This window comes from Hevea brasiliensis, chromosome 11 (genome assembly GCF_030052815.1).
Source record: "Hevea brasiliensis isolate MT/VB/25A 57/8 chromosome 11, ASM3005281v1, whole genome shotgun sequence".
Lineage (NCBI taxonomy): Eukaryota > Viridiplantae > Streptophyta > Magnoliopsida > Malpighiales > Euphorbiaceae > Hevea > Hevea brasiliensis.
In genome coordinates, this window is record NC_079503.1 from 46774828 (window position 1) to 46792434 (window position 17607).

The window sequence follows — 17607 nt, forward strand, 5'->3', positions numbered from 1 at the left end:
AGCAAACTCAATCAAAGGCAAGTGTGTATCCCAACTACCCTCAAACTCAATCACACAAGCCCGTAGCATGTCCTCCAAGATCTGAATTACCCTCTCGGTCGCCATCCGTCTGCGGGTGGAATGCAAGATCTTGAAGTTCAATCTAGTTCCTAGGGCTCTCTGAAGACTACCCCAGAATCTAGAAGTGAACCTAGGATCTCTGTCTGATACAATGGATACTGGCACTCTATGAAGTCTCACAATCTCATCAATGTACAACCTAGCCAATCTGTCTAAAATGTAGTCCATTCGAACTGGCAGAAAATGAGCAGACTTAGTTACTCTGTCGACAATGACCCATACTGCATCATGACTCTTCTGTGTTCTCGAAAGTCCCATCACAAATTCCATTGTTATTCTTTCCCATTTCCATTCTTGCACTGACAGTGGATGTAATAACCCAGTTGGCACTTGATGCTCTGCCTTTACTTGCTGACAAGTTAGGCATTTTGATACAAACTCTACCACATCTCTCTTCATACCCATCCACCAGTAATGCTCCTTTAGCCCTCTATACATTTTTGTACCACCAGGGTGCATAGTAAAAGGAGACTCATATGCTTCCTTCAAAATTATCTGCCTCAAAACAACATCATTAGGAACACATATTCTACCCTGCTGTAGCAGTAAACCATCATCTCTGATTGAGAACTCTGGTTTCTTGCCCTGCCGAACTTCTTCCAACAACTTCTGATACTTTTCATCATTCTGAGTAGCCATTCTGATCTGATCAATCAACACTGGCTGTATATGCCATGCAACTGCTGCCTGCCCATCATCATTAATCTCTAAACTGGCATGTAATGATCTCAACTCATGTATCAAAGACAAAGGAGTAACTTGTAGACTTGCCATAGTCTTGCGACTTAGGGCGTCAGCCACAACATTAGCTTTGCCTGGCTGATAGTCTATCAGATAATCATAGTCTTTTATCAACTCTAACCATCTCCTCTGTCTTAAATTCAACTCTTTCTGGGTGCCCAAATACTTCAAACTCTTATGATCTGTGTAGATGTAACATTTCTCCCCATACAAATAATGTCTCCAGATCTTAAGAGCAAACACAATGGCTGTAAGCTCCAAATCATGTGTCGGATAATTCCTCTCATGAGGTTTTAGCTGGCGTGATGCATAGGCAATGACATTTCGATCTTGCATCAACACACAACCTAACTCTGTGAGAAGCATCAGAATCAGTATATTCTTTACCCGGTGTGGGTAAAGTCAGGACTGGAGCCTCTGTCAAACATCTTTTCAATTCATCAAAATGTTGCTGGCATTTGTCCGTCCACTGAAATTTCACATCCTTTCTAAGCAGCTTGGTCAATGGAGATGCCAACATGGAGAATCCCTTCACAAATCTACGGTAATATCCAACTAAACCCAGAAAACTGCGAATTTCTGTTACATTTCCGGGTGGCCTCCAATTAAGGACAGCTTCAATCTTACTTGGATCTACCTTAATGCCCTCTTCTGATACTACATGCCCCAAGAAAGATATTTCCTTCAGCCAAAATTCACACTTTGATAATTTGGCATATAGCTGTTTCTCTCTCAAAGTCTGCAGTACAATCCGCAGATGTCTATCATGCTCTTCTGCATCCCTCGAATAGACCAATATATCATCTATGAATATCACAACAAACTGGTCGAGGTATGGTCTGAAGATAGTGTTCATCAGATCCATAAAAGCAGCCGGAGCATTAGTTAACCCGAATGGCATAACCAAAAACTCATAATGGCCATAGTGGGTTCTGAAGGCAGTTTTAGAAATACTCTGCTCTTGTACTTTCAGCTAATAATAACCTGATCTCAGGTCAATTTTGAGAACATACCGCACCCTCAACTGATCAAACAAGTCATCAATGCGGGGCAATGGATATCTATTCTTTATTGTCACCTTATTCAACTGCCGATAATCAATACACAAACGAAGAGTGCTATCTTTCTTCTTTACAAACAACACTGGCGCTCCCCAAGGTGACACACTAGGGCGGATAAAGCCCTTGTCAAGCAGTTCTTGCAACTGCACTTTCAACTCTTTCAATTCTGCTGGTGCCATTCTATATGGCATTATGGAGATTGGGTCCACACCAGGCATAACATCAATTTCAAACTGCACTTCTCTTTCTGGAGGTAATCCTAGCAATTCATCAGGAAACACATCCGAAAAGTCACACACAGTAGGAATGTCCCTCAGTGCTGGACTCCCCACTTGGGTGTCTATCACATGTGCCAAGTATGCCTCACACCCTTTTCTAATCATTTTTCTGGCCAGTGCAGCTGAAATGATGTTTGAAGGCAATAACTGTCTCTCCCCATGTATTACTACATCACCATACTAAGGAAGACCAAAAGTGATTGTCTTCAGTCTACAATCAATCATGGCGTGATGCTTGGCTAACCAATCCATGCCCAAGATAATGTCATAATCTCTGAAGGGCATTTCAATTAAATCAGACAGAAAAGTGTGTCCTTGGATCACCAAAGGACAATCCCTATATAACCTATTTACCCTGACCTCCTGGCCTAATGGACTAGTTACTAGAACATCATAGTCCATTGGTACACACTGAATAGCAGTAGAGCACATCACACTAGCACTAACATATGAATGTGTGGAGCCAGGATCAAATAACACATACACATCTTGGTCAAGGATGGAGAAAATACCAGCTACAACATCTGATGTTTCAGCCTCTTCCCTCTGATGCATAGTATACACTCTGACTGGTGCGCCACTAGGTATTGGCTGGTTAACAGTGCTCTGACTTCCAGGAGTGTTACCAGGACCCCTACCTCTGCCTCTACCTCTACCTCTAGCGACTGACGGTGACCCTCTAGGTGCAGAGACTTGGGTTGATCCTTCAGATGTGGCAAAAGATCCAGACCGGCGCGGACTAGTGCAATCCTTAGCGAAATGTCCGCTTCCTCCACAGTTAAAACATGCACCAGTAGCCTTGAAACAAACCCCACCATAAGTTCTACCACAAGTTTCACACTGCCGAACTGATAGAGCTCCTCGAGGTGTCTGCTGGGTCTGCTGACCGGACCGGGGTGGTCGTTGGCTAGAAAATCTGCCTCTGCCAGATCTATGGGAGCTGGATCCCCCAAACTGTTTCCTCTTTCCAGAACCACTCTCAGATGCTTGTCCCATAGTCTTTTCAGTCTTCTCTTTCTCTTGTGTACCCTTTTTTACTGCCCCTTCAGATTCTATCCTTTCCAGTTCCAGGGCCTGTGAGATCAACTCAGCAAAATTCTGATGTATGAAACCCACAACTTGCATTCTTAGACTCTGCCTTAGCCCGGACTCAAACCTCTTGCATCTGTCTCTGGGGGTGGAGACTAAGCTTCCAGCATAGTGGCTTAGCCTTGAGAAATCTCTCTCATATTCTACTACAGTTCGGTTCCCTTGTTTCAAACTCAAAAATTCTTGCAACTTCATATCCACATATGCATCAGGAACCCATTTCTGCCTGAATTCCCTCAGGAAGTCTGTCCATGTCAGCACAGGTGGCTCAACCAGGCTGTGGGGGATGGTCTTCCACCATTCAAACGCATCCCCTTGCAACAAGGAAACAGAATACTCAAACTTCAATTCTTCTGTACACTATAGCTTCCTGAAAACTCGTTCCATTCTTTCCAACCACTGTTCTGCCTCCAGTGGATCCACAGTGCCTTTAAACTCGGTGGCCCCAAATTTCATCAGTTTTTCATATTGCCGAGCTGAGGGCTGTGGTTGTGCTACAGTGCATCGCATCCGAGCTTGGGGTGGCACATTACCCGCCATTTGTTGAAAGAAGGCGACCATCTGCTGCATAAATTGAGCAAGAAATCATGGTCTTGGAGCAGGAGCTGGAGTGGCTGACCCACTCACATTCTGGAGTGCTGGGGCTTCGCCTTGAACCTCAGCCTTAACAGATTGTTCTTCGGAATGATCTCCTCCTTCCATTCCGTTTTCTCAAAATTTCTACTTCCTGAGATTAAACACAAGGAGGTTAACCTCCGTTAGTGCATATTCATGATGTAAATATGTCATATGTATCAATTAAAGACACTTGAGCAGTTGTACTTATCAATAAAATATTTGTACACAGAGTCAAAACTTATTGCAAAATCATGCTCTGATACCACTAAAACATGTCATACCTTACGCCTCCGTAAGGCATAACATGATCCCGTAGAATACTTAATGAACTACCGAACTTCACCTACTGATAACTCATTAAGTACCCTACAAGGGATTTTAAAACGATTTTCAAACGATTTTCTTACATTTTGGAAGTGGTGAGCATTTTAGTGAGAATTAAAAAGTCATTTATTCAAAGCTTAAGGACTAGTAAAAATTTTTGTCCATTTAATTTTTGCTGCAAATTTTATAAAAAATTTGACAGAGTTTCCTCTGTATTTTGAGAAACCAGTTCTTCAAAGACCTGAAAAAAAACACTTCCAAAATATTTCACAACTCCCAACCACCAATAATTCTCAAATCAACTCAATACAAGGCACTTCAAATAATTTCACAATACAAATCAAGATTTCTCATCTCAAAATATTTAATATCTTCATTAACAAAACATAAAGTAGTAAATTCATATGTACAAATATTAGATTTACAGAAGAAAATCAAAGAAAAATATTATTACAATTTATTTACAACTGCTCAATTTATATTGATACTTATGACATTACAGTATTTACATCAAAATAACCATAAGGGTATAAAACAATACCCGTACAAAAGGGATCAAGAAGTTCTTGTCAATCCCGCAGCTTACTCTGCTGCTTTCTCCTTGTTCTTATCTGCGATAGTAAATTAAACTATCGCTGAGTATAAACATACTCAGTGGTGCACAATAAAAATTTAAAATGCGATACATAAATCATTTATTGATGAAAGATAATTTGAATACTTAACAATCACATTTCACAAATATCAAAGCTCATAACAACTCATTTTGTCAAATAATTTATTAAACACAGTTTAGTCAAACAATTTTATAAACACAGTGTTGCCAAAATCATACACAGCTTAAGCCATGACACAAAATTTCCGATCAATGCCTTGTTGTACACCACGACAAAGCAATCTACAACCCCATTAATCGAAATCAATGAGGGAGGTGGCTAGCTAGCTAATGAGTACTCATCCGATCTACAACCTCAACTGGCAAGCCAGAGAGGGAGGAAAATAAATGATCTCAACTCCATAAATGGAGGAGGAAATGTGATACAGTCATGCTAAGTGTGAATCCAAAATCAATTTAAAACAATTATTTTCAATAATTTATGAGAGATCCCAAACAATTTTCAAGTCATTTTTGTCGTCACAAAGTGGCAACACAATTCATAAATAACGCAGAATAGCAATTCAAATTTTCAATTGGAAAACAATTATATAAATTTATTATGCACAAACCTGACTAGAGTCGCCTCTAGGCCTTCACTCAGTCTCTCCGAGCTTCCAAGTATTTTTCAGCTGAAACACACAATTTCATAGTGTTTCAGTACCATAACTTAACATAAGTCCAAAAATTAATTTAACTTCACTTTAACTAGCTCTATTGCGTTAAATTCGATGTTCTCAAAGTTTTTGTGTTTCGGGTTACTATTCACTATACTATTCAAGTCAAATTGTTGACTTTTTAAGGATTAATAGGTATGGGAACTCCAACTTCACCTACATACCACATTTTGGTCACCAAACTTGTTGGTTTCGGTCATTTTTTTAAAGCATAGATCATTTTGGCAAAATTGCCAATTTTTGGTTTTGGTGCTCCGAAGTTGCACTGTTCCATTGGTCAATCTACTGTTGGAATTTGCCAAAACTTCCTTCATAGAAAATGTTCCTTATTGTCTTAAGTGTATTCTCATTTTTGGATCACCTCAATCGGAGTTTTTTAGCTCAAGTTATGGCCAAAATAAATTTATTGTTCACGTGTACTGTTCATACTGGTATCTTGGGTTCTGGCAGATTTTGATCCAACTTTGGTCAGTAATTTGATCAAGTTAAGTTCATAATTTGGTCTAACTTTCTTCATATGAAATGTTCTACTATGTCTTAGGTTTCCATCGGTTCAAGAATCGTCTAAATCTGAGTTTCCTAGAGAGAGTTATACCCATCCAAACATTACTGCTCAAACAAAAATCTGCAGAGTTGCAGGTTTGGTAACTTAACTTTGCTCAATAATTTGAATGGGTTAATGGCATAATTTGAGGTGATGTTCTCATGAAAGTTTTATATCTATATCTCCTCTAACCCCTGGCCAAATTTCAGGTCAATTTGACCTGTCTAACTCGAGTTATGACCAAATGAACAGTTACTATTCATTTGGTCAGTTTGGTGCAGTGGCAGCCTACTCTCATTTCACTTTGGTCAATTGTTTCACCCAGTTTTGGTCAGTTTTTGGGCATGGTTCCTTAATGAAAATTGTGCTCTTTATGTCTATTTTCATTCCCAATTGGTGGCATATCAATTGGACTTGTAAAATTTGAATTTTGGTCCTTCAAAGTGGGTTTGGTCATGCTACCAGCAGCATGACCATTGGACCTACGAATTTGGTTTTCATTCCAACAATTCCCACACAACTTATTTGGTCATAATTGACCATTATTTCATTTCACAATAGGTCAAACATGCCATTTATGCATTTCTCCAAATTTTGGTTCATAAACCCTAGCATTGAAACCCTAATCTCACTAACTCTTGCATTTAACCATTTCAATGCCTTTAACTATCATCACTTAACTCATTAAGGTTCATATTCCTATCCAAGCCAATCAAGCCATGCAAATTACACTCTTCACAATGCTGGCCGAAATTTCCTCTCTTCCTAAACATGCAATATTTTTCAATTTCTCCATATAATCTCATTCATTTCTACCCTAAATCCATCATATATACTAAAAAGAGAAGTTGGATTAACTTACCTTAAGTGAGCAGAATTTGTCTATCCAATTCTTCAACTTTGCTTTATTTATTTGCTCCCAATCTTCTTACCAAAGTTCAAATACAAGTTTTATTTATGGGATGTAAAGATTTCATGGAAAGATTTAGGGTTTAAGGGAAGATTTAGATGGCTTCAATGGAGGTTTTAATCATGGTGAGGGAGAGGGAAATGGGAGGCAGCAACCAAAGGAAGGAAGAAGACTTTTTTTTTGTTTTTTTTTTCTTTTATTTTCTTTCATCTTTATCACTTAAAGAAGACCAAAAATCTAATTTAATAAATAATTTAATAAATTTGTTTGTGACATCATTAATGATGTCATCAACTTTGACTTTTCCATCTTTTCCCTTTTTTTTCTATTTATTTTTTTTCTATTAGTTCTTTAATTTAATTCTCGATTCCGAAATTTTCTTTTCTCCGATTTTATTGGACAGTTAGGTCAGGAATCAGCTCTCGGGGTCAATTGACCAAATTGCCCTCACGGCTCATCCCGGTTTGCAAATAATCCAATATTTCTTCCACTCCACGACCTAATTATTTGACTTGCTTAATGATTCTTTTCGTGATTTTCTCTTTTCCACTGTGTTTATAAGGGTCCTAAGGACCGCAGCATCACTTTTTACGGTTCGAAATTTGAGTTTAAAACGACTTCGCAGTCGTTCCCGAGGAGGTCACTCATCGCTATGACTCTCGGCTCGTTTAACCTCTTATGTTCTGTTTTTCTTATTTATAGTTAACTAATTAAACATTACTAATTATTTGTGTTTATGGCTTTTCAAATTGTCTTAAGTGTGGCCCTAATCCCATTAATTGTCCAGACCGACACCGGTCACCGGAATATTGAAATATACCAGGCTATACCAATAGGGGTGTTACATTTGTAATAGTCTTAAGGACCGCGGTGTCACATTTTATGGTTCGAAATTTGAGTTTCAATTGACTTCGCAATCCTTCCCGAGAAGGTCATCCATCACTGTGACTCTCGGCTCGTTTAACTTTTTATGTTCTGTTTTTCTTATTTATACTTAACTAATTGACAATTACTAATTATTTGTGTTTATGGCTTTTCTAGTTATCTTAAGTGTGGTTCTAATCCTCTTAATTGTCCGGATCGACACCGGTCACCGAAATAGTGGAATATACCAGGCTATGCAAATAGGGGTGTTACACAATGAGTTTCAGAATTTACCTGAATTACTTGTTTCGACTGTCCATCCGTCTAAGGATGATAAGTCGTACTGATATCTCTAAACTTATAGCAATTACTGTGGTACAAGTAGTTCACATTATTATAATCGAGTTACTGACTCCAGCTACCTTACAAGTGTAGTCTTTCGACAGGCTAGCTCTGAAGTTTTAAATTTCTCACTAAAATTTTCACATTTATTTCCCATAATAGTACTCTATTCGGACGTAACTGTATCAATTTATAGATTACTTACAAATATTCTTATTTTATTGTACCACGAGGAAGCACGTAGCTCTACACAATAATCTTGTGTCGGTACTGTAATCTGCAGCTTACAATACAAACATCAAGAACATTACATAGTCACTACGTTATAACCTCATGGACTAGGTTTTCTAACATCTTATCTTTCTCGAATCCACTAATATCCTAAACCGATTCTGATTACAATATCCCTTGAAAATTACTAACAGTAACATCTTTGCCCTCATCCAGAGCAATTCTATTACTGTAACTTACTTTTAGATCCTCTTGCCTTACATTAAGTAGGCTCGCCAATTAGCTTTATAATTTATGGTGTGTTAAAAAATACTTTTAGCTAACAATTCTTTCAAAATTAATGTCAATCATACTTGTTATTATAGTTTTTATCCTAAATGACTAGTCACTAATACATCAAAATTTATTCCCATGTACAGGAATAGCAACAGAGCATATAGTTCTAACACTAGCACACAACTAAGTAGTGCTGGGATCAAATAATAACCAAATATTTCTTTCAAAAATTAAGAACTTACCAGCAGCTACATCCGAAGTTTCTGTTCTTTCTCCTTGGCGCATAGTGGACGCTCTGACTAATGCGCTACTATGTTCGGGTTGATTCACTGTGTTATGGTTGTGAGGAGTACCAACTCTATTTCTATCTCGACCTTTACTAACTGTCTGTGAACTTTGGAGAGTAGATCGAGGTGCTCTAGTACAATCTTTAACAAAGTGTCCAAGCTTTCCACAGTTGTAGCAAGCTCCAGATGCCTTACGACAAATACCTCCATATAGCTTACCACAAACATGGCAGAAACGGGCAGAATAAGAACTTCTGGTTATTCGATGACTAGATCTTGATGTTCTCTGCTCTGATGATCTGTCTCTGTCATATCCCTGAGCTCGGGGTTCCTCAAATTCTTTTCTCTCCCCCAAATTATTACTCGAGCTCTGACCCATATGTTTCTCCCTCTTCTCCATTTCACACTGCCTTTGTGGGGGTTAGGTTTGTGCTTGAGCTTGAGCTGACAGAGTATCAGCCATTTGTTGAAAGAAAGTGGCCATTTGCTGGGCCATTTGTGTAGTAATTTGTACCGGTAAAACTAGTACAGTCAGGCCTTCGACACTTTGTGGGGCTAGGGGCTCAACTTGTACTTCTGCCATTATAGACTATTCTATTGTCTCATTCTTCTCTTCCATATCTTTTCATAGGATTTTCTATTCCTGTACAACCAACACAAGGAGATTCCTCTCCATTAGTTCATATTTATGATGTAAATGTACTATATGTATCAAACATTTGAGCAGTTGTAGTTACCGACAAAAAGATTTCAAATTCACAGTTTGAAATTTACTTTAAAACCATTGCTCTGATACCACAAAATATGTCACACCCTACTCCTCTGTAAGATGTAACATGATCCCGTAGTACACTTAATGAATTTTCGTACTTCGCCTACCGATAACCCATTAGATATACTACAAGGGATTTTAAAACAATTTTCATGAAATTTAAATCATCGATTAAAATCTGGTGTTATAAAAAATTTTTCAAAATTTCGGCAAAGTGCCGGCTGTATTTTGAGAAAATAGTTCTTCAAACCTGAAAAGGAAAACACTCCCCATATGTTTTCTCAAACACAACTCCAATAAATTTCATTTCATCTCGTAACTCAATCTCAATAATCAAGTCATTTCATTTTCAAACCAACCTCATCACAAAAGAAACATTTCATTGATTACAAGACTCAAAAATTAATATTACAAAACTATACAAGTAAATGAAATCTCAATTTTACATTTGCAATAATTTAAATTTAATTACATACCAAAATATTTTACAAGATTTTTTATACAACTGCTCAAATAATTTACATACATATTATTACATGCATACATCAAAACCTGTGTACATGGGTATACCTGGAGCTGATCTGAATGTCTCTTCAAAGAAGCTTACTCAATTGCTCTATGCTCTTTTCACCTACGACAGCATATAAAGCTATCGCTGAGTGGTGAACTCAGTGGTGCACAACTATAACTTAAAACATAGTTCAATATACCTTAGCAAAATTACAGCAAATAATTTGGAAATCAGGATACTCATCAAATTCCAAAAATCAAATTATTCATTGCCAATAACATAAATCATTTGTATGAAAAGACTTTGATCGTGAAATTCAATTTATCAAATCACAACCAAACATTTAGGTAATTCCAACAAAATCAATTATACATAAATCATAATTGAAATCACAATTCTTTACTATTCAAAACCATTCTTTATCTCAAAAATCATTCTTTATCTCAAAAGCCATTCTTTATCTCACTAACTATGCAAGACTAATCCGCAAGGACCATCTTCGGGGTGATTTTAACACCCTATGGTCGGGGAGGTCGAATCATTGTGCACAGTACACATCACAATAATGAAACTTCCGAAAGGGCCATAACATAAAAAAAAAAAAAAAAAAAAAAAAAAACTTAGATCTAACCTCTAATAAGAGGAGAATCAAAGCCTGTGCACGTACAATGGTAATCAAAACACAACTAACTCCATTGTCTTCTCAACAAATGAGAGAGACGGGTAATAACCTAGTCAAGCATCTATAGTGAGATATAAAGCAATATCACAATCCTTTTAGTGAGCATAAATCATAATATAATTCGATTCAAAGTCAATTCTAATATCCAATAATTTTTATGCTCATCACAATTCAAATCATAAATTTGCATTTCCATGCAAATTGCCCATCACAATTCAAAACATGTTCTATCACAATTTTTCAAAATATAATTTATTCAATCCACAACAATGCTTAATACTTGTTGAAATACCATTTCACAAAGCTAAATTCATACATACTATAACAATTTCAATAATCATTGAATTAAATCCAATACTTGATAAACATAATACATAAGAAAAATATGTCATTTAATCATATGAAATATTCATAACAAAATCAATTAAAAACTAGTTGTGCACAAACCTGATTTGAGTCACTCCTGGGCCTTGACTCAATGTTCTTTATGCTTCTCAATATCCTTATCAACTGAAACACACAATTTAAAGTGTTTTAGTACTCAATGAATTTGTTTCCAACCATAAAATCCAATATCTAAATTTTCTTGGTACTATTCCCTTTAATTTATTTCATTAGTCAACTTATAATGTTGACCCTTGATGCACTTTAAGTGAATCAATTCCAACGTTACCAATATGTCACATTTTAGAGCCCTTTAGTGTTGGTATATGTTACCAAATTCATTTTCAAGCGTATTGCATTTTATTGCAATTTACCGGATTTCGGTGTACTATTTTGACCTAGCCGGACGACCTAGTTCCCTCAGTTTTTGGGTTTTGATCCAAACTACAAACTTGTAGGTCTATGTCTTATTGCACGCGGGGCAAAATTTCAGATCATTCTGAGTTATGTAGACCAAGTTATGGTCAATTTACCAATGCTGGACAGAATGCACCAAAATGGTAACTTTATGTCATTTTTAGGTCACTTTTGGTTCGGCCAGTTTTGGTACCTGAAATTGTGCAAGCTATTTGGCTTGATTCTGGCTATTTCTGGGCTTTGGTGTCTTCATAAGAATTGTAAATATATGTCTAAACTATTCATGGTAAAAATTTCAGGTCATTTGGACCTGATTTGAGTGAGTTATGGCCAAAATACTAACTTCTGTCCAAATGGTCAATTTTCAGGCTTTCAAGTCACTAATTTGGATTTGGTCATTTTTCAAGTCACCTTCTAGGCAGAATTTTGGTAAGCTTCCTTCATAAAAGTTGGCACATTTTGTGCCTAGTTTCCTCCAATTGGTCTCATACCAATTGGAGTCACACACTTAAGGTTCTAAGCTAAAACATACACTGCCCTACTACACACTTCTCATCACTTACCAATTACATATTCAACACTTACCAAATTACTTCCTTCATGCCAATTCTGGTTTGTACCTTACCATTAACACCTTTAACAACACATTTTTTGTCATTTTGGACAGCTTGTAACCATTCTCAATATGCACACTATAATACAGAATTTTCCAAAGTCCATTTACATCATTTAACCACATGAACATACCCCATTTACATATCCAATTTCAAACCATTATACACATATCCATGCTGCCATCAATAACAACATCTTAAACAACCATAAACAAGTAAAAACAAGCTACATATACTGAATTTCCGTAGCTGCCAAAATGTACATCTCCATTAAAACTTCAAACTTCAAACTTCAAAAATTCTTCCATAAATCAACTACCCACAACTTTGGTTACACTTTTAATGAAACAAGAATTAAAAACACTCACTTACCACTTTTGAAGTTCTTCAAAACCTCACCCAAACTTCTTCTTTTTGCTGCCAATGTTTTCCCTAAGCTGAGTATGCAAGGTTTAATGAAGGGTTTATGGTGAAAGGTAGCTTGAATCATGGATGCATGGGTATGGATGTGAGTTTGGCCATGGAGTCTCCCATGGAGTTATTTTCGGCCACTCTTCCAAAGGTTGAAGATGATGGATTAATTCTGTCCCAATTGCTTATATAGGTGGCCCAAGATGAGAGTTAGTGGAGCACTAAGTGAGTTTATGATTTATTTAATCCAAACTTTCCAATTTCCCACATTTAACCTCTTTTCTTTTACTATTTAGATTATGCACCACCATTTTAATTTTTCATGACATTTTCAAAGTGTAATATTATTTATTTTTAATGAACATTTAGGTCAAAAGGCAACTTAGGGTGTCAAATGACCATAATGCCCCTATTCGAGTTGCATTCCCAATTTTTCAGTAACACCGAGTTTTGTCGTTTTCTCGATTTCTCATTTTTCTTTGTACTAATTAATTAATTTTTATTTGATATTTCTAATAACATTTATACTTCAATAGACGTTTATTTATGTCTTAAAAATATTTTCTAGGGTTTCCCGCGGTTCAGGGCTAGTCAACAATCCACGCCACAACTTCCCAGTGCGGTCACCCATCGCTATGGTTCTCGGCTCATTTAACTTGGTTACGTTTCATTGCTATTATTTTTCCTTTGTTTTTCTTGTATTTTCTTTTCTTGTATTTCATTATTTTATGTCTCACTAATATTTAAGTGTAGTTCTAGGCATCCTAGCTGTATGGACCACACTGGTCACCGGAGCAGTAGAACGCACTACCTAACATAGGGGTATTACAGTTCTGAATCTCAAGTTATGGCCAAAACATTAGACACTATTTTGGGTGTCATATCTTGAAATTCCAGGTTTGTACCTTAAAATTTTATTCTATATCCGGGCATCTTAAGCTCATAATTTGGCCCTAATCCCTAAAACAATGTTTTAGTCCCTTGTCTTAGGTTTCCAAATCATTTTGAATCACTTCAATTGCAGTTTTGTAGAGGAAGTTATGGCCTAATAACCATTAGAAGGTCAGAAGGCCAATTAGCTAAGGTGTAGAAATTCCAAATTTGGGATTCCTAATTTATCCCAATAATTCCCCTACTTTGCCCTAAAAACTGTGTTTTAGTCAAAATATGAAGTTTTTAGTTCTATGTCTTATGAAAATTTTAGCTTTGGAATCACTTAATTTGCATTTATATAACTCCAATTATGGCTATTTTTCCAAAACTGGTCAGATGTCTAATCCTTCACATTTTCTAGGTTCAGTCTAGCACTAAGGCAGATTTGCTGGACTAAATTTGTCTAGCAATTTGATTAGGTTAGGGTCATAATTTAGCTCTATGGTCTTCATAAGAATTGTTCTCCTATGTCTTAGGTTTCCATTGGTTCAAGAATCACCTGAATTGCAGTTTTCTAGAGTGAGTTATGGCTAATTTACTAAATATTGTTCATATGGTCATTTTCTCTAAGTCCAGAATTGGTAACCCAGATTCAAGCCTTAATTAGAGTAACTTATGGTCATTTTCTGGGCAGGGTCTCTTCATGAAAATTCTAGCATTATGTCTTAGGTTTCATTTTCAATTGGTTTCACACCAATTGGAGTTGTATAGCTCAAATTATAAGCATTTAAGTGCACTGGACACAAACTGTCTAGAATTCCAGCACAATGACCCCATTTCTATCTCATTTATTATTTCATCAAGCCATTTCATTTTTCATCAATATACCATCAATTGGTCATAATTCAAGATTAAAGACATCACTTACACTTCATTTTCCAAAGCCCCAAATTTTCCAAAGCCCTAATCTTCCATCTCCCAAATTCATGCAAATTCAACACACCAATCATGTATACTACTTCATTTAAGCTAGAATTCATGATCAATTTAATTAAAACGCATCAAAACCCTAACCTATTCCAAGCTAGCTGAAATTTAGGTTTAGGTTTCATGCATAATTTTTATGATTTCTTAAGTAAATCCCCATATCCAAGTTTAATTCAATGCATACATTGCTAATTAAGCTTAAGAGGAAGCTTACCTCTAATAAAGCTTTTCTAATCTTCAATTTCCTTCAAGATATCTTGTTCTTTTTGCTTCAATTCTTCCAATCAAGTGTCAATTTGAGGTCTTATATGAATTTACTATAAGAATTGTGGAAGAAGTTGGGGTTTCAAAAGCTTGGATTAGCTAAAATGGAAGAAGAATGATGAGGAAGAGAGAGAGAAGGAGAGTGCCGGCCAACACTTGAGGAAGATGATAGATTTTTTTATTTTAATTTATTTCTTGTCTTCTTATATGGATATTTATCCCATAATTTAATTAATTTAAATTATAATTTTAATTGTATCATGATGATGTGATTATGATGTCATAATTGAAAATTTCTAATTTCCTAATTTCCTTTCCATACACTTCCTCATTTTTTTTTTTTTATTTCTTTTCAATATTTTAATTTCACTCATTTTAATTGACATTTAGGTCAACCGTCAACTCTTGGAGTGAATTGATCAAAATGTCTCTCATCTGGTTATAATCCATCTTTTTTCATAATACCCGATGAGTCCATAGGTTTTGATTCACTTATTGGCACTTATTCTCTTTTCAATTCTATGATTTTCACATTCCCAATAATTTCTCCATTAAACCTCAGTTAAGGATTCTATACGGTCTCACTCATTTTTAAGGTAGCAACTGAATTTATAGTCGCTTCCCGTATCGGTCACTCATCACTGGGGCCTAGGCTCATTTAACCTATTTGTGCTTCATTACTCTTATTTTCATCCAACCTCATTTGATCTTTATTAATTTTGTTCATAACTTCTTTATGTAGTTTAAGTATAGTTCTAGATATTCTAGCTGTCCAGACAATCATTAGTCACCGGAACAGTAGAATGTACGGAACTATTTAGTATGATGGTGTTACACTTTACATGCTTGAAAACAACAAAATCTAAAACTGAACTTATATACAAAACATCTACAACAATGTTGGCATGATATGGGGAAACTGGGCTCCACCTCTCAAAGCATCGATAGTGGTCTTAGCATCACTCTCTACCTCCAAACTCTTAAATCCCGCATCTATTGCAAGGGAAACAGCATACCGGATGGCAGAAATTTCTGCCTGAGCTGGATCATTAGAACTCTCAGATATTGAACATGTCCATGAAGATCCCTGACCACAATGCCATATCAAATACGACCTGCCCCAGGGATACTTGCATTCACATTAAGCTTAAAGTTACCTTGGCCTGGAAATGACCACCCTTGGACACTTGAATCTCTGCTGTTAAGTTGAAAATCATTGTTAGAACACTCTTATTGAAATTCATTCCAGTACCTAGAGCTTTTAGAAATGATTTGAAGAACATCGAACATCCCACTATTAAAAGCAACGTCATTCCGAGCATGCCAAATGGCCCATGCCATAATGACAAATAACTCAAGGAAATCACGGTCATGCCCGTATACCAGATCCAAAAGCACTTGACACATAGAGCCCCAGTTTTCCAAAGTCTCTTAGTAGACGCAATGGTCCTGTGCTAAATTGGTTTCAAACACAGATCAATGGCAAAAAAATAATTCATATAACTAATGGTAACTAGTTTGAAATTAAAGTTTAGTGATTATTGTTTAATTTATCTATTTTTATTTCATTTCTAAAAAGTTATTATGACATTATTTATTAATCGTATTTTCTAATAAAAGTTTTTTTTTTTAATTCTCTTTTCAAGTTCGAAAATTATACAGTTTGAAAATTGTTGTGATATAAATATTAATTAGTTGTGTTCCCGCATTATGTGTGGACTAATGTAAAAGTTATATAAATAAATTGTTTAATAGATTAGCTACCTGGTATATATATTGCTGCTATTATGGAAGATGAAAAAATTATTTTTAGGTTAAACTTTTTTTTTTTTATTTTTAAGACGCCGAAAAAATAAAAATAAAAAAGAATACACTTTTCTTGCAAATGTAGTTTTTGGAAGGGCATTGATGCCCCTTGAAGAAATTAGCTTTGATTTCGCCCTATTTTTGTAAAAATGTTTGCGTTTCATTTATGTGATAAATAATTGCGTATAAGTCCAAAAAAAAATAACTTTTCAAGCAACTATTTTTAAATTATTTTAAAGTTCGTTAAATCTTTCTATTTTATTTGTATTTGTTTAAAAATAATATTAATAAAAATAACGTTTCAAATACTTTTAATTAATAGTTGTTTATTAATTTTTTTTCCTTAATTCATTGGATATTTCTTTTTTATTATGACAAAAAAATAATATTATAGAATATAATTCATTGAAATAATTCATTTATTATTAATATCTTTTAATTAATAATTCATTTATTAATTATATAAAAATTCATTAATATTTTTTTACTAATAATTCTAAAAATATTTAATCTAACATTTAATATTAATTCTTTGATTTCATATTAATTGCATTAATGAAATAAGAAAAAATAATAATTAATAATTATACATAGATATAGAAGTAGTAGATTGGTACGAAATTAAAATTTACTATTTCTTCATAAATATTTAAATTAGAAAAACGGAGAATGGTCTTTTTTTTTTTTTTTAAATCAGTATAACCCTCAAAAAATTTTATATATATATATATATATATATATATATATATATAATGTAATAATTAATAATTATATAAAATATTAAATTTTTAATTAAATTTAAATATATATTAATATTAATTAATCCACTAAAAATGTAGAAAGATACAGTAAAAAAAATTCCTCTCTCT